The following is a 19,141-nucleotide window of genomic DNA, read 5'->3' as shown; positions in this document are numbered from 1 at the left end:
TTTGTCACCTTAATATTTTTAGTACAGAAATCAAGTATCAAAATAAAACGTCGCCTTAATTCCGCGTTACCAGTCGTCTGTCATAAACAAAACAAACTAATAACTATGATCTGAGTGCAACTTCTATATCATTCCAAAATGTAAAATGCTAGATTTGAAGCTGCAGCGATAGTCTGTCAAAGATGACTTCCACTGCATACCTCATAAGTGAAAATAAGTTCATGCCTTTTAGTAAGCTTAGATACAGGCCACAGCGAACTATTTTTTTAGCCTTGAAATGTGGGTAAGTTTGCAATACAAAGCCTTGTTGCCCATTCTTGTAGGCACACCCAGTAATATTCATTGAACTGGAGGAACACATTTTCTTCCCTACTGAGCGTCATGTTTTCAGATATGATCCTCAAATACTGGTTCGAGCATTGCCACAACCAGAGTTGGTGTGGGGGCCACACTGGACATGTGCTTAGGATGTGTCACAAGTGGTGTTTGCGACGGACCAGACTAATAAGACACTTATGACACCTCACAACTACCTATATTCGTGGGAGTATTGTTACATCGGTGATGAACGAGGCTGAACTGTTGGTTTTCTTTTTCTTCAAATTTAAAAATTGAAGTTATTCTAGCAGTTGAGTACAGTCATTTCGATGTTTCGCATGCATTTCAGTAGAAAGAATAAGAGCTAAGGATTCCTTTTAGTGCAGAGACAGTATTTCTTGACTGTCTAGACGTTCTTTGCACCATGTCCTCGCGTTGACTACTGCACAGGAGATCTTTCCGGCACCCGCTCTATATAACGCAAGAAGACAGCCGCAAGGAAACAAGGATGTCAAAGAGCCAGCCCAGCACAACTCCACATGGTACAGAGAAGTGCGCTGCAAAGAATGAAAATGCCGTGACATGCAAGTTGGACGAGATAACTAGAATGTGGGTGTGTTGGGTGTACCATTTGACTCAATGTCATGAAAACTTTAAAAGACAGTATGTCACACGGACATGAAAATTCTTACGTGCTCTATGTAGTCATCTAGACATAGTATGTTTTGTAAGGTCTCTCATGGGAAATTGAATATTAAGTATGCTCTCTGGAGACAAACACATAGGAGGAAGTGTCATTGAAAAGTTAGAAATGTGTTTTAAACAAAAGCTCATTAGTTTTGGGAGAACTGACCACTTTTTGTCTTGTTTTCCAACAGATATATCCATGCTACAAAAAAGAATGGTACAATAACATTGAAGAGTTGCTTATTGACATAATAAGTACTTGCATGGATAGATAGATAGATAAACTTTATTAAAAGAATAATCAGAAAAACTGCTAATGGTCGGGACCCATAGTCCAGGGCTCCGCTGGCTCTTGCCATCGTCTCAGGTCTTTTTATCAGTTTGAGCTGGTCGTCGAGAGCCGAGCTGGACAGCAGTGCCTCCCATTGCTCCCTCGTTGTGTTCGTGTCTGGGTGTTCAATGTGGTATAGGGTTGGTGTGGCCCCACACCATGGACATTTGTCCCTGTAGGCTGTGGGGTGTATCCGATGTAATATGTGTAGGTTCGTGTAAGTGCCTGTCTGGGGCCTACGCCAGGCAGCGGCATCTTCTGTCTTTAGGTTTCGATGGGGTGGTGAATATCGCAAGCGACACCCTCTGTGGTAGTTCACGATGGCTGAATACTCGAGGTCGACAGGGTCCAGGTCTTCTGCAGCCGGCGTGATGAGTGCTCAGTTATGTACGAATCCTCGACCTGCTCTGTCGGCTTGCAGGTTGCCCGTGATGCCAGTGTGGCCCGGTATCCAGATGATGGTTTGGGTGGTGAAGTCCTCAGAGTCCTCTTTGAGTATTCCGGCTAGGACTTGTGCAGCAGGTCTTCCAATTCTACCCTGTAGGAAGTTGCGGCAGGCCTGCTGGGAATCCGCGAGGATCGTCAGTGGTTGGTTTGCCTGTAGGCCCTCGCGGATGGCTAACGCGATGGCCAGCTCTTCGGCTTCCGTAATCGTGCAGGAGCGGGTCGATGCCGCGGAGGTAACGTGGCCTCGGTGGTCGCATGCCACTGCAACTGTGCCCTTGTTGTTCGTCCCATACATGGCAGCGTCCGTCAAACGGGCCGTTGTACTGAATTTGAACGCTTTCTCCATGTACTGGGCCCTTGCTCTCCTCCTGCCGGAGTGTAGGTTAGGGTCCATGTTGCGTGGTAACGGGGCAACGTGAAACCTGTCCTGGACGTGACGAGGTATCAAGCAGGTTTCTTGGGTTCGTGTTGTTATTGCTGGGAACCCCAAGGTTTGTAGGACCGGCCGGTCCGTGCGAGTCCGCGCAAGTCTCTGTTATTGCGAGACATAATTGGGCTTCTGTCAGTTCGCTGAGGGTGTTGTGCAACCCTAGCGCCAATAATTTTTCAGTCGGTGCACTCATCGGCAGGCGGAGAGCGGTCTTCAAAGCCATCCCCAAAAGTGTGTCGGCCTGCTTTGTCTCGGACTGTGGGAGGTGGTAGTAAGGCAGGCTGTATGTGATTCTGCTCACCACCAGGCTACTGACCAGTCGGAGGGTGTCCCTTCCCTTCATGCCTCTGTTCTTGGATGTTACGCGGGAGATCATGCGTGATATTGCCTTGACACTGGTTTTAAGGAGTGTAAGGGTGTGTGTGGCCCGCTCGTTGGACTGCAGCCACATGCCCAGCACCCTCAGCAATGGCTTCTCTGGTATGAGGCCCCCGTTGAGGCGTACCTCGAGCCTTCTTGTTGGGTCTGTGGGGACTGTGTGGTTACCCCGGCCTCGCCAGACTCGTAGGAGCTCAGATTTCTCGGGGGAGCATTGTAGACTCCGTTGGCTGACGTAATCTTGGATGAGATTTGCTGCAGTTTGCAGCCGTTCTTCTTTTTCAACGAGGGACCCTGTTGTGGTCCAGAGCGTTATATTGCCTGCGTAGATTGCGTGCCGAAGAACTGCTACGTCCGGCAGTTTGCTTGCGAGACCGATCATGGCGACGTTGAACAGCGCAAATACAACGCAAATACAAACCATTTTCCTACTGCATTTTAAACGCTGACATTAGGCAGGCAAATTATATTGGGTTCTTTTTTATCTATTGTTACAACTAATTTATGATATGTGGCTTTCTCCTAAGTTCCAGAAAAGGCAGGCATTGGGGGCAGAGTACCTCGGGTTTAAGAAGTCATCGTTTGCGTACATGCTCATGGAACCAGTACATTAGAACCGCTCGCGGCTCCCGAAGCGGGAGCAAAGAGCAAGGCCTTTAACTGTGTGCACTGTGGTTGGCACCTTACGTCTTAATTAGAAGCCACAGAGCCACTCGCAATCGAAACATTCATTTGGTGCACGTAAAAGTGTGGTTTCTCCTTTTGGAAAATAGTCATATGTGTGCTTCTTGCAGGCATTTTAGATTTTTATTAGGGTGACTATATCTACTTGCCAGCCAAGTACGCAGTGGAGGTAGGGATGTGTCCAATGCAAAGAACTGAGAGTATCCCCGTACAACACTTGCTCATCATTTGGTGGATATGAACATATAGTTTTAATCAAGCAAAAAAAACCCCTTACATTGATAGCTTCTGCAGGCATAATTTTTATAGGGCAAAAAATAAAGCATTTTTCGCGTAGTACATTTTCGGACTTAAGATATAGTGCACAGTGAGGCACTGTATTAGTCTTCCCAGACCTATATACTTGTTTTCGAAGGAATATTCTGTAAAAGGCGCTAATTGTTCTTACTTTAGTATACGTTAACTACTTCAGTAGGAAATAACCTTTGGTTTCACGAAGTTGGATCATTCCGCAAATATATGCATAATTCATGCAATACCCACGGGCATGGAAACAATATTAAAACCAGATAGTGTCTTTCCCAATTTATGATTTGCTTCTCTCTCTTTTTCGTGCACTGCCTTGCCAGTACTTATGCTTATGTCGCTTTGATGTGTTATTATTCATCACATCTGTCATGTAATGACATGTAATTATTGTCATGCATTGTCATAATATATTGCTATGTAATTACTGTTGCCCCCCTTACTCAATGCCCTTCAATGGGCCTGTAAGGTAATGTGAATAAATAAATAAATAAAATCTTATTTTGGGGTTCACATCGGAAGCCACGCTACATTTTAGTTATATTGCATTTTCAAGTAGTCAAAATAATTGAACATATCATTATTGAAGGTGCTCCTGAGAGGCATAGCATTCGTACGGTAATGCGGAATCAAAATACCATACATGACAAGAAATTTGATGCGCAAGATTTTGATGCGAGTGCTACTTGCAGTTTTATACTCATTTGCTACACACTGGATAATACTGTAAATTCAATGTTATTTATTTGTGACAAAATGCAACGGACCGATCCCAACAGCACCAGGAAACTACTTTTGCGAGGACACCAACCCAATAGGAAATATGATACGCCTCTGGACAGCTTTGAGACAGGGCAGAATATTGCTAGACACACAAGACAGACGCTCAGAAACAATGGGGTGCAGTCCATACACAAACAACTTTATGTGAAATATTTATAACCAACGCTAGACCTGCGGCCTCACATGAGAATATACGACACATTTTTAAACGCACAGTACTCTCAGTAAGGAGCATGCATACATTGTACAGGCCGTAAATAAATGAGATTTTGTCTTGGAATGTGGCACAAAATGGTTTCTTGCACAATTTATCTACCTTACCAGCCCCATGCTTAGCATCTGACCTGGTAACCTCTGCCACAGGTGCATGTGTTTTCTACTAGAAATGCGTTTCCTGGTCGGTGGCATGGTGCATATTTCTCTTCTATCGTAGGTTCAATCTTTCGTGAGTTTGCACACGATTGTTCTATGTTTAACTTTTCATTGTATACTATATTTTTCAAAAACATGGAGCCAATTGCAATAAAAGAGATTGCTACGCTGCCATAACGATGAAACTTTAAAGAACCTGCTTATGTTTTATTACAAGGTGTGTTCTAAAGTTCGTGGGCATAGTAATCTGATTTTAGGTGTGTGCCATTATGTTTCTCGAATTATTATTCAGTTTGTCTCGTGACTGATAAATAAAGATTTTCACCTTTTTAGAGAAAAATCTTTTGAAGAACTCGGCTACCACAGATTACACCCAATTCGCCAAGCATAAGTGCAGGAGCTGCTTATGAAGTAATCTATATTTTTCACATGTAAGTATTGTGAATCCCTTCTGACGGAACCATGCGTCTACATAGTGAGTGCTTTCACACTATTGGGATGAGTATTAGCACTGTGTTTTGAAGGAGTACAATCTCCTCATTTAGGAGGGGTACGAGCACTCTGTTTGGGGTAGTAGAAGTACTAGGTTTGGAGGACTATTAGCACTCGGTCAGGGAGACAGCCCGATGCTTTCGCCGCGGTTACGTAAATTGCACGACAGGAGATCGGAATAAAGACAGGTTGCAATGGTTTCACGTTAAACAGCCCATGGTGTAGGTCTAGATGCATAGTACAAGTATATGCGAGTTTTATGTGTTCTTAAATTACGGTGGTGGGACTTGTACAAGATATCTCTAAACATGTAGAGGTGTGCGCAAACGCTTACGCGTCACGCTGGAAGACGCGCGCCGCAGTCGGCAGTAACGTCACGACGGGAGCAATGTGGGCACGGTGCGATCACGCATGTCACGCCGACTGGCCCCCGTCATGGCGAGTCGCGCCCACGAGCACCAAGCTACGGTTCGCGCCACCGGTAGCTCCATTGCTTGCGCGTTTGTCGTCTCCTTCCACCACTGGCTGCGGTGCCGTTCGTCGTGCCGGTGTTCTCATTAGGTAAATGCATTCCCAATACACACAACCCCGCAGGGGCGTCTGCGTCAGCAGGCGTTTGGTGTGTTGCGACACCACGTACCCGAGCACACGAGGGTTGGACCCTCCCGCGTGTAGCCGTGCGCGGCTTAGCCGTGTCTGGGGAAAGGGGGATCCTGGGGGTTGAGCTGATGCTGGGTGTTTGGACCTTTAAGGCCCCCCGGCGGAGGCAACACGCCCCTTTGGCCTCTGCTTCACATAGACGGCACCCCCGGACTGACCCATCCGGGGGAAATCGGTAGTTGCATTTTCTTGTCTCTCTCTCCCTCTAGCCTTCGTCTTTCTCTCACTTTTCATCTTTCCTATCTTCTCCTAGCTTCCGTTTACTTCCAATTTTTCCAGGCAGCAAGGGTTAACCTTGTGTGAATAACCAACCTAGGTTATCTCATATTTGGTTATAGTGATAACGCACAGCTGGCGTTTGCAGGACCTGTTTTTACAGTCCCTGTAACGTCCCCTTGTAGGGCTCCACGGTGGGTGGCTGGCGTTATTGCCGAAAATTACATTATTCTATGGCTAGTTCCTTCCCTCCCCTCCCAGATCGCCCTCAGAAAAGAGGGCGCACCGAAGATGTTTGTCAGTTTTTTGGATGACAAAGACCCAACTTCCCACGATTTCACGTCATTCATTCGGAAAAGTCAGATAAACAAGTACGCACAATCTCCCCATTTCTAGTTTCGAAATCTTTAACTGAGGCTCTTGTTCCAGGTTACAAGGCATCAAGGATGGCAAGTGGAGATCTCCTTTTGGAGCTCCGTGATCTGAAACAATACGAAAAGTTACCCAATCTAGTGTCTTTTGGGGACTTCCAAGTGACAGGGACTCCGCACCGCACTATGAACACTACACGCGGCGTTGTCTCAGATGATGACCTGCTTCAACTGACAGAGGCAGAGCTCCTAGAGGGATTCAATGAACAAAATGTCGTTAATGTGAAAAGAATAAAGATGAGGCGCGATGGTAAAGAAATTGCGACCAAACACCTAATTCTCACCTTCAATTCAAGTGTCCCGCGCGAATCAATCGAGGCCGGGTACATAAAGCTCCGTGTCAGGCCTTACGTGCCCAATCCACTCAGATGTTTCAAATACCTACGTTTCGGTCACAGTTCGCAGAGCTGCCGAGGCCGTCAAACCTGTGCGAAGTGCAGTGCCCACGAACATACTTCTGAAACTTGTGAGAACACTCTCCATTGTGTAAACTGTGAAGGGGAGCATGCCGCATACTCGCGGTCATGCCCATCCTGGAAGAAGGAGAAAGAAATAGTCACGATCAAAGTAAAGGAAAACATAACTTTCAAGGAGGCACGCAGGCGGGTATCTTACCTGCCCAAAAACAAATTTGCCGAAGTGGCGCGTCACGGGGCAGCGCCACAACGGTCTCCGGCGGCTGTCCGACCCACACCAAGTGAGGCGGCAGTGACGCCATCCGCCCCCCCGGCGGATGCAGCCAGCGCTGCTACGCCAATCCAGCAGACGGGGTCATCTACCTCCGGGCAGGTGACCTCGAAGGCCTCGTCCAACGTGCCGAGGCCTTAACGCCAAACAAAGCGCTCGGAAGAGCGCATGTCCAGTGCCTCGCAAGAGGCGATGGACACAACCACCAGCCAGACGGCGCCACCAGCGCGTAAGGAGCGGCGAGGCGCTCTCGACCGCTCCAAAAGAGATAAAACTCCAGTCACGGCGCCTTCAAAGCGCCCGTGAACTAATCTGTTTCATAAACACACAGCACCAAACACATTTACCAATATGGAAACACAAATACTGCAGTGGAATGTACGAGGACTTCTACATAACCTCGACGACATTAGAGAAATAATACACAAACATAATTCGAAGCTGCTGTGTGTTCAAGAGACACACCTGAAACCTACCAATACAAATTTTCTTCGAAACTACACCATCTTCCGCAAAGACCGTGAGGAGGCTAATGCCTCCGGCGGTGTAGCGATAATAGCCGACAAGGCGGTAGCTTGCCGACCCGTCGCCCTTAACACGCCCCTCGAGGCAGTGTCACTTCGGACCATTCTATTTCATAAATTAGTAACAGTGTGTTCCATTTATACACCGCCAAACCAGCGCCTCAAAAAAACAGACTTTTATAACCTTATTGACCAGCTCCCCGAGCCTTACATACTCGTGGGAGATTTTAACGCACATAACACAATGTGTGAGACTCGCGATGCGACGCGAGAGGTCGACTTATTGAAAATTTCCTTTTAACCACCGGTGCCTGTCTCCTTAATAAGAAAGAACCAACGTATTATAATCCGCATCATAACTCGTACTCATCAATAGACCTGGCGATCGGATCCGCTTCCATCTTTTATGATTTAGAGTGACATGTAATTAAAAACCCATTCGGAAGTGATCACTTCCCAGTAACGCTGAACTACGTAAAGAAACAGGACTTGCATCCACACTTCCCTCGCTGGAAACTGGCCTCAGCGGACTGGGAAGGTTTTAGGGAATCCGTCCACATATCACGACATCTTATAGATAATTTTACTATAGATCATGCTGTTTCATACTTCACCGCTTTTATCATTGACGCCGCTAAAAAGTCCATTCCTCAAACAAGAGACACTTCATCCAAGAGACGGGTCCCCTGGTGGAATGACGATTGTAGAGAGGCGAGGAAGAGACAAAACAAAGCTTGGAACAAATTACGTGAATGTCCTACAGCGGAAAATCTTATAGAATTTAAACAGATTAAATCGCAGGGAAGGACACGACGACTGGCAAAGAGGGCAAGCAGGCAGAGGTTTCTTTCTGGTATAAATTCATATACTCAAGAATATAAAGTATGGGATGGGCTGAGAAGGCTTAAGGGGCGAAAAATTCATCCGTTGCCCCTAGTAAACGGTGAAGCAAACCGCTTGGAAGACCAAGCTGACGCCCTTGGCGAACAGTTTCAACAAGTTTCCAGTTCTAACCATTACTCCAAGGCGTTTCTAAAACACAAACAAGTAGAAGAACACAAGGGTATCGACCGCAAATGCAGACAGAACGAACCCTTCAACGCGCCTTTTAATATCGCCGAGTTGAGAGCCTTCCTGACTGCATGTCAGACCTCCGCGCCTGGACCAGACAGGATCATGTACGACATGATTAAACACCTCTCCAGTGATACTCAAGTTACTCTGCTAGCACTTTTTAACACAATATGGGCTGCGGGATACCTAACTACCGTATGGAAAGAAGCGTTGGTTGTTCCGATTCTTAAACAGGGCAAAGACCCCACATTAGTAACAAGTTATCGCCCGATTGCCCTCACAAGCTATATATGCAAACTTTTTGAAAAAATGATAAACCGTCGTCTTTTACATTTCCTTGAATTAAATAAGTCTCTTGATCCGTGTCACTGTGGTTTTATAGTAGGACGATCTACAACCGACCATCTAGTGCGCATGGAAGCAAACATTCGCGATGCCTTCGTACATAAACAGTCCTTCTTATCCGTGTTTCTCGACATGGAGAAGGCGTACGATACAACTTGGCGCTACGGTATCCTGCGTGACCTATCGACGCTGGGCATTCGCGGCACTATGTTAAATATTATAGAAAGCTACCTCCAAAACCGTACATTCCGGGTGAACATAGGTAATGTGCTGTCGCGAGCATTCATACAGGAAACTGGGGTACCCCAGGGAGGCGTACTGAGCTGCACGCTCTTTGTAGTTAAAATGAACACGCTTCGTAAAACATTACCCACATCTATTTTTTATTCCATCTACGTTGACGACATACAAGTAGGTTTCAAATCCTGCAACCTAACAGTCTGTGAGAGGCAGGTACAACAGTGCTTGAACAAAGTCTCCAAGTGGGCAGACGAAAACGGGTTCATAGTGAACCCCAACAAACGCTCTTGCGTTCTTTTCACCAGGAAAAAAGGGCTTGCTGCAGATCCCACTGTTGAAATACATGGGCAACGAATACCCGTAAACAAGGAACACAAATTCTTAGGTGTTATACTTGACTCCAGGCTTACATTCGTCCCACACATAAAATATCTGAAAGCAAAATGTCTTAAAACAATGAAGTTACTTAAAATCCTATCCCACACAACATGGGGTAGCGACAGAAAATGTTTATTGAATCTGTACAGGAGCCTAGTTCGATCATGACTGGACTATGGTGCCGTGGTTTACCACTCTGCCGCCCCGAGCGCGCAAAACATGTTAGACCCGGTCCACCACCTGGGTATCCGCCTGGCCACTGGCGCCTTTAGAACAAGCCCTGTCGAAAGCCTATGCGTAGAGTCAGATGAGTGGTCACTCCATTTTCAGAGAACATACATCAGCTTCACCTACTTTCTTAAAGTGCGCTCTAATAAGGAACATCCGCGTTTTAGGACAGTAAATGACTTGACGTGTGAAACACTTTTCCGTAACAGACCCTCCATGAGGCTTCCTTTGTCACTGCGTGTAGGAGAACTTAGTGAAGAAATGGATGTCCCGATACTCGAACATCGCCTAATGGCTCCTGGTAATCTGTTACCGCCCTGGGAGTGGCAATGTGACACATCTTTTGTAGAGGTCTCGAAGCACGCTCCTGAGCTTGAAATTGCTATGCATTTCCGAGAGCTTCAATCGAAGTACTCCTGCTACGAATTTTACACAGACGCGTCGAAATCCCATGCTGGCGTATTTTACGCTGCTGTTGGTCCCTCTCTTTCTGAATCTGACGTTTTGAACCCCCTAACAAGTATCTTCACTGCAGAAGCCTCTGCAGTACTGTCTGCCATAAAACATATAAAGACACTGAAACTTGACAGAGCAATAATATTTACAGACTCGTTAAGTCTTGTAAAAGCACTCATTTCTTTGCAAAAGCATACAAATCCTGTCTTTAATGAACTCTACACACATTTATGTAACATGTACTCATCACATAGACATGTAGTAATATGCTGGGTTCCTGGCCATAGAGGAATCGAGGCAAATGTGCTTGCTTACGAGATGGCCAAATCAATGGCATCGCAGGGTACTCGTTCTGCTGCAGTCCCTGCCACAGACATGAAGCCTTTCCTCAGAAACAATCTGCGAAGCCACTGGCAACGCTTGTGGGATGCAGAAACGAGTAATAAGCTTCACGTAATTAAGCTTAAGTTAGGTTTCTGGCACCCAACAACGAAAACACGAAGAACAGACGTCCTGTTCACTAGACTAAGAATAGGACACACGTTCGGCACTCATAACTTTCTCCTGACCGGTAACGAGCCTCCAACCTGTGGTAGATGCGGTGACAGGCTGTCGGTCCTCCACGTCTTCCTGGAGAGCCGGGAAGCCGAAAGAGACAGGAGGAAACAATTTCCTTTTGCATACAGCCATCACCTCCCTCTGCATCCGGCCATGTTCCTTGGTGTAGAACCGATGTTTAAGACCAAAGCAGTCCTCGCTTACTTGAAAGATGTTGTGCTACACATAACAAGCCCAATTATTACGTAGTGCACCCTCTTTCCAGAGCCTACATCTACGATAGTGTTCTTTTATAGCACATGCCTCGAGGTCCTTGGCTTTCAAGGGCTATGATGAGGCAGAAGTGCTCCAGACATTTTTAGCATCTCACGTATCTTATATATTGCATCACTCTTTCTCAATGCCTTGTAATGTTTATAGTACACGTCAATAGTCATTCCCATAAGTTTATTACTCGTACATTTTATGGAATTTGCATCAACTCTTTTAGGCCCCTTTACAGCCGCCACACATTAAGATCATAGAACCCATCTGTCCACTGCGAACTCATAAACATTAGCATGGCGCTCTTTGGCCACACTTGGCCCTTGTGCCATTAAACATCATCATCAATACACACAAAATGGCATTAATGTGAAAACAGCGCAAAGGGATCTGAAGTGAAACTTAAAGCCACAAGAGAGCAAACAGCAACAGGCGACTTCGCGTAATGTCCATGTCGTTTTCTTTCTCAAGTCATTAAACAGCAGGACGCCCCCTACTCCCCCCTCCTTATTGCGTGCACATCCAGACATATTGCACCAGTGCCTCGCTTTGTTTCTTGCGTTGCTCATCTTCGGAACTTAGTACGGTCGCTGCTTCGTTATTTTTGCGAAACTTGAGATACACGCTAGCAACGCACTGAACCAACTCATCCTCGAGAGGCGTTTTCCCAACGAGAAAGGGAACCCCCTTCTCTCAGCTAGCCTCCGTTTCATCGATCTGAAACCGGGCAGGAAACATGGCGGCGCCCGTTCAAACGTGCCCCTCGGCAGAGACGATGTAGAACGCCACGAAAACGCAACCTATACGCAGCGCTGATCGAAGCGTGGCCACCATCACATTTCTAGTGTGCAGCAGGGCTATTCTCTCGAGTTGAATATGAAGCATCAAACGCAGCTGACGAAAGGTATGTCATTTTCTGGTTCAGCGAAAAATGCCTTCGCTCTCATCAATAACACATCCAACCTCTACGCCTGCCGATGCCCTAGGAATTGTGTGGCAGTGTTCCGACGGGCTCTGATCTTGCGCTTCCTTGTGGTCTGGCTTTAGCATGCAGATTTCCTGCGGCATGCGGCATAGGCAGTTTGGCGTTGAAGCAGACGCATGAATAATGCTGAAATTTGGAAACGTAGTTTTTAGATACTGATGTGATATGTGTTGGCGGTTTATAAACTGAGGTGATAATTGACTATAGGTTTTGACTTTCAGAGCTTAATTTATAAATAATGCACAGTGCCCCATTTAGGTTTCCTCATACCAACTTTCTTCTTCGGACTTGGCGTTGAGCCAGCATCTACAATTTGACATGGTTCTTATTGGTGTCCCTGTTATACCTCTACGAGTTACTCTAGAACGCTTATGCAAAATTTGTCTTCAAGCCAACATAGCTTAACTGTTACAAGTTACTCTTTTACATCGGAGGTTGTCATGCACCGCCAAATGTTGTATCCGAAACGCCTTCAAAATAAATAGGGTAAGCAACAGATATTATAATAAAACAAACCGAACGCATAGCAAATGCCGGATCTAAATGATTTAAGAATTTGTACTTCCAATTCCTAAGAGCTATTCGGAAGTGCACTTCTTGTACATGGCCCACTTAGAGCACTACAATGCGGCATCTATTCCTCACCGTCTAAGGCGCATTCCAATAGGTATGAAATGTAACAACGCAGGAGTTTTATGCTAATTAAGGTTATTTAGCTGGTCAAAATAAGCGTGGCGGTTTGCGATACATTTTGGCTCGTACTCACTGTGCATCTATGAGACGTCGAATTGCAAAAATCATCGGTCAGGCAATTGGTAATGACCTCATCGTACCCGATGTTTCCACGCGGCCTTGTACGCGCGACTAATTAGTTGCACTCTGTTCATGTCAATGCACAGTAAGAATTTTTTTTTTCGTGAAATAAGTGTTCCATTGAATGACATTGTTACTTCTGCTGCGATACGCGACTGCTCATTAAGAATCCACATATGAAACGTACATACTATAATGTATTGTATTTCCTGCAATCGCAAATTTAAGTCCCTGACTTGGAATATTCAGTAAAAAGATTGACTTTCAAAACACTGATACACGAGCAGTAACACTTCAATAGTTTTATATGTTTATATTGATACTCACATTAAGTGCACCGAAGTGTACAAACTAATAAATTTGCAGTATTTTGTGGAATACGTATCCTATTTCCCCTATAATCGTTATTTGCAGAGGTAGGTACTACAATCGTATAACCACAGACGTCTATAAATACATTATGATATGTATTATTCTATGTTTATTATGGCGCATACCACAGCATTCATACCACGATATCGATGGCACAGAGTTTCCTGGAAGCAGCTGCTGCAAAAGTACGAACAGCTGGGAACGGCCTTCGCGTCTTTTGGCGCTGAAGTTCAGTACCCGCTGTGGTGCACTCCAAGATAAACCTAGAACATGAATGCGTTTGTTCATACAATTAACACGCAAACCATTTGCTTGTGTTAAAGAAAAAAAGTACAACCTTAGCTCCTTAACGGAAATTGTTCCAAATGTGTGACTTGTGGTCGTTGGTAACACTTAACTCCCTGCGGTGTGTGCGCACGGCTTTACCGAATGGCTTGGCCGCAACGCTTGCTCTCCTGGACCGCCCGCCATTTTTATCTCCGTAGAATTCTCCTCGACACACACAACGGCGCTGCGCCTATACCGTGACACCGCACACGCGTGCATAGCGGCGTCACTTGGTGTCTTCGATACTGTCGCGTTGCGGCCACCTTAGCGATAAGGAGGCACAGGCACCCCTAAATGAGCCGGCTAGGCCAAATTTCTCATAAATGTACTTTGGTGCACTGGGACCATTTTAGCAGGCCTTTCCGCCCATATCTGGCTCTTAGGCTGCACACTGGTCACCTGAGAGGCGTTTTGAAATTAATGACAGGTTCACTTAGGTATAGAAAATTAACGAGAACACTTTCAAATGAAAAACTTGCGTATTGAATTCCTCATATGTTAAATAGAATGGACTTTTTGGTTGCTCTTGGTAGGCTAAACTTGTCCTTTTGACGATGACCCAAAAACCTCTTCGAGAACGCGGTGTGAGTAGCTGTGTATTGTTTGGAAAGATAGGTCAACCATTTCACAACGTATAGGTTTGCGTCTTATTATTTAAAAAAGACATTTGTTATATCCCTGGAATACTGGCAGTACTTAACCCTGAGCGTCTCGCCAGGCGAGTCGAAGACACTTGAAACGGGCTGCGAAAATAGTATTTCAACATGTAGGACTGCATGATTTTTTTCGTTGCACTCACCGCATGCGATATGAATTTTACGAGGAAATCTAGAAGCATAAGAGAAAAGTAGAAGACGACTACGTCTATGATGGCATTATGATGAGAGAGAAATGATGGCTGTCTGATGTTGGCGTCTTGCGGGTTACTCATTTTCCACATTATTGGCTCATATCCGCGGAGTGGACGGCTTGCTTTGTATACTGACCTGTGCTGACGATATGAATAGATAATGTTCAAAATCACAAGTGCTTTGAATTGAGAAAGCGAAAAGCGCCGTCCGCCGTCTTGTCTAAACACCGCAAAAACAAAACTGCTCACTCCGCACCATAATTACGCGCATAGGTGCTGATTCTATAGAGTCCTCAGATGGCTGTTTGTTGCTAGATGAGAAGCAAGGATATCGCGGCAATGCGAGCAACATGCAAGGCTTCTTCTTTTTTTTGGCGTCATGAGCAACAAAAGACAGCGAGTGAAATAAAATCTGCATTCTAAACAGTGGCCATGTTAGACAACGTTTTCAATCCCCGTGTCTGTTTACGAAATTTGACCGAAAGAGCACGTCTTCCCTCTCCTAAAGATCACTCAGAAACTCATGTGGTAGTTGTCAAAGTGTGCATAAGCATTTTACCACTTGCTCTTTTCCACGCAGCCCGGTGTCATTATGAATGTTATGGAACTTGGTCCGGCCAGTATAAAGGCTTATCAATCCTGATCCGTCGTTTGCTTATCATGTTAGATAGCGAACAGGATTAAGTAGGTTTAATTAAAACAGAGTTCACTATAGCACTCGTACCCATGAGCATTGGGCTTATTCACGGTGATGTTATTGGCCGCAGTCAATTAGGAAACAGTGAGTTGGAATATTGGAACCCACGACCTTTGGCGTGAGTCGAACCCACGACCTTTGGTGTTAAGGTGAATTACGGTTAATTTAGGAAAGCTGCGGTGAAACCACCTCTGGTGTATGCAATGCTTTATTGGTGGTCCGGAAGCTTTTTTTCACCTTGTTCTTTACGAAAATATTTGCACTGCGTGTTCTATAGGTGATTCCAATGAATGTATGAACGGTCAGCTTCCATTTGCTGAGCACATGTAGCCTCTGCCTTACGTGGGTATGAGCCATTGCATTTTTTTGCTTGCTTACGGGAGTATGAGCGATTCATTGTCTTAGGTGAAGGACATATTTCTCGTTGGGTAGGCATAGAAATGCTTATGCATTTAAATATGAAAAAGGATACGTTTTTTTTCACCACCTCAGCTCGCATCATTAGCGCTCAAAACTATGCCTCCTACCGGAGTACAAATTATTTGGGAACGTGAACGCCTGTTTAGCATCTATGAGCACATCTATCACGGTTTTATTTTGACATGAAGGCAATGTGATATTATATACAGCGCACCTAGAGACGTTTAAGCGTTTTTAGAACATTTCCAGGCGAAAAAGAAATGTTTAGGAAAGAAAAGAATAAAATGTGCGTGCTTGCTAACGCACAAATTTCAGTTGAAATAGTTTACGGGTGTAGCGAAAATGGTGCCACCTTCTGAGAAGAGAGCACTAAATTAAAGCAAATTTCATTTTGATTCGTACTAAAAAAATTCTGGCAGAAAGCAGCTAACGATCACTGTCAATGTCAATTCCACTAGTAATGAAGAAATCTAGCGTCACACGGTATGGAAACGCCTCACGAATGAGCCGTGTAGAGCAGCGGTGCTCCTATCTTGCGCTTCTTTATGTACACACTGCGCCATCGGGCGACGGCGCCGTCAAAAGCTCGGGTGTCAAGTGTCTGAATTCAAGTAAGATTGTCCGATAATAAATGACTCGGATTCGATTCCATCCGGTACCAGGTAAATTTTAAGAGATTTTTCTTTTTGATTGAAAAGCGGCACGTACTTTACGTGACACAACCACTGACTCAAGTTAACGTTAGAACGATTCATTGAAGAGCAGCAAATAGCCAGTAGTATATGGCCGGTGATTCACATAGCAGTCAAATAGGTTCATTTGGGAACGCCACACACGCAATGGCACATACGCAGTGACCCAAGTTGGCGAGAGAGGATGTTTTTCAAGAGCAGCGCATACACACGCTGTTACATACACTGAGACCCAACGTGGCACCAAAAGGCTCTATGCCAAGAGAGGGACATACAAAAACGGGCGTGGAGTTCCCAAATAGTGCTGATGGAGCTATATTTGGGAACACCCAGATGCATCTCTTATTCTGTCCATTATTCCAGGTAGCTCAGAAGTAAAGGTAGCTCAGAAAAAAAGACATTGGTTTGGACTAGTTAGCTTACTTTGTAAGTATGGACAGGGCACCACACAAAAGACGCACAAACAACGGACATATGAACAGGGCTAGTAGTGACTTCCAATAGTATTTTAAAACAAAACAGATGCGATATAAACACACATCTATGCGACGTGTGCCACCCGTGTGAAGGTTTGTACGGCGTCTGTATGCTGGTTCTGTGTGGCCAATAGAACTGGAGCCCTTACCTTGGCATCTCTTCTGTCCCGCAAGGCAGTACTTCGAGATGACATTCCTTCTGCGTGTGATTGCAAGAGATGCGGAACGGGTCAGGATACTGGAGTTGAGATAGTTACATTGACAGAAGTAATCAACCAACAACGCTATGCCGTATCTGTGGGAACACTCGTGCGGAACATGTCAGACAGATGTGTTTTAATAATGCATCTGTTTTGAGTTCTTCAGGCATAGCTGGAAGTCAGCGCCCGTCATCTTCACGTGTCCCTGTTTTGCTGTGCCAACAGTTAAGTGCTCGAAACGGTTTGTCTGGTACGTCCGTCCGTCCATTCTGATACGCAGGCCATCAAGACGACACACAACGATGACTTCTTTCGTCGTCATGCCACTTCGTCATCCCCATACTTGCCAGTGCCACAGGGCGCCGCTGTGCGGCGGTGCGGCACAGCGTTAATGTTCAGTCAATCAATTAATCAATCATTTTTATTATGACTACGTCTGAGGCTAATTATAGCGTACAATATATACAGGAGAGGGCCCCAAGGTATAAAAATGCAACGGAACTGTCCGCGAAGGTTGCATACAAATAAACGTAATAAAAAGATCAGCAGTAATGCAAACAAAAATATCAATACATGAAGTAACATATAACACTGCACATACTTTAATCAAAATGTATCGATTTAGCAGGAACACAGAGACAGAGAGAAATTTATACAATAATACGCAAACGTATTTGGCGGAGTGTGTAAAGTCAACTACTTACAATCTAAACTCGGACCAGCGTGAGGCATCAGCAAGAGTAGACGACGGTATGCTCATGATGTCTATGACATATCCTCAGGTGTCACGCTGTTCATGGTGCATTCCAATAGGGAAATTACAATACCGTAGTGTGAATGCCCGCTTAAGATATCATTGCCCATAAATGTACGACAGCGTGGGATGAATGGCTGAGTCGTGACGTATTTGGCCCTGGTACTTTTGCGCCTTGTGTGCAAGCCTAGCGCCCTCGAGGACCAAAAGCATCATCGTTCGTGACAGTAATTGTAGCACGGCTTGCTGCTTCTTCTAACCTGGAAGAAACACTGCTTTGTTTCCAGCAATAATAATTATTAATTATGCTTTATGCTTCGTTCATGTCGGGTGTGTCACATAAATAAAACTAAATTTTGAAAACTCCAAAGAAAACATTAGGCGAACAGGAAGAATGCTATAGTGTTTACAACTTATTTCAGTCATCGAAAATATTTTGAAGTTATGTTAGTTCGGCAATAGGTTAGGGTGACCATGCAATATTTCAAGTATTTATTTTAGGGCCAAGGCCATGCATGAGAGAAATTGGACCGTTCTGCGAAACAGCAACTAAAATTGTTTCTTGACATTACTAAAAACGGTTTACACGGATGGACACATATCGCCTGTCTTACAGCAATCATTCTCTTCTGTCCTGGTATCGCTTTGTTTTTTTTTGTAATTATAAGTTCTCAACAGTTCTGTCAGAAATCCTGTGTCACACTGATACCTGGCACGCCGTTACAAAAAGGAAAGGAACGCAAGATGGACGCTGATCACAGTTGAGAGGTAAATATACGTCCCAAAGCGTGTAAAGAGTTATTAGTGTGTGCAGTCCTCCACGACTGAAACCCGACACTGGGAGCACGTGGCTCCTGATACTTTTTTCCCCCTCCATCTGGCTAGTTTTTGCATTAAATTAAAGCGTGCTCCTTTATGATGATGGAATATGACTGCATTCGGCTCCTAAGAAATAACCCATCACTCACCGGTCGCGCAAAGGCCCCCTTCCGCCCTAGTTTCCTACAATCGCTAGAGGGAACAGTGACGCTGCGATCGCTGAGCCACCATAGGAATGACGGGTAGTACATGGACTGGCATAATCTTCGTGCTTGAGACTTACACGTTCTTATGGTTTCGTTTGTTTCGCGTTATGTCGGCCTAAATTGGAGTAAATGTCAACGCGATTGATGCCTTTTGTAATGCAGAAGATAACAAGGTTCTGCAAGCATGCGGAACGACTTCTAATTGCAGTGATTCAGCTTGTGCATGCGTCCGTCGCATAAA

This window comes from Dermacentor variabilis, chromosome 8, assembly GCF_050947875.1.
Source record: "Dermacentor variabilis isolate Ectoservices chromosome 8, ASM5094787v1, whole genome shotgun sequence".
Classification (NCBI taxonomy): domain Eukaryota; kingdom Metazoa; phylum Arthropoda; class Arachnida; order Ixodida; family Ixodidae; genus Dermacentor; species Dermacentor variabilis.
This window is presented reverse-complemented; position numbering follows the sequence as displayed.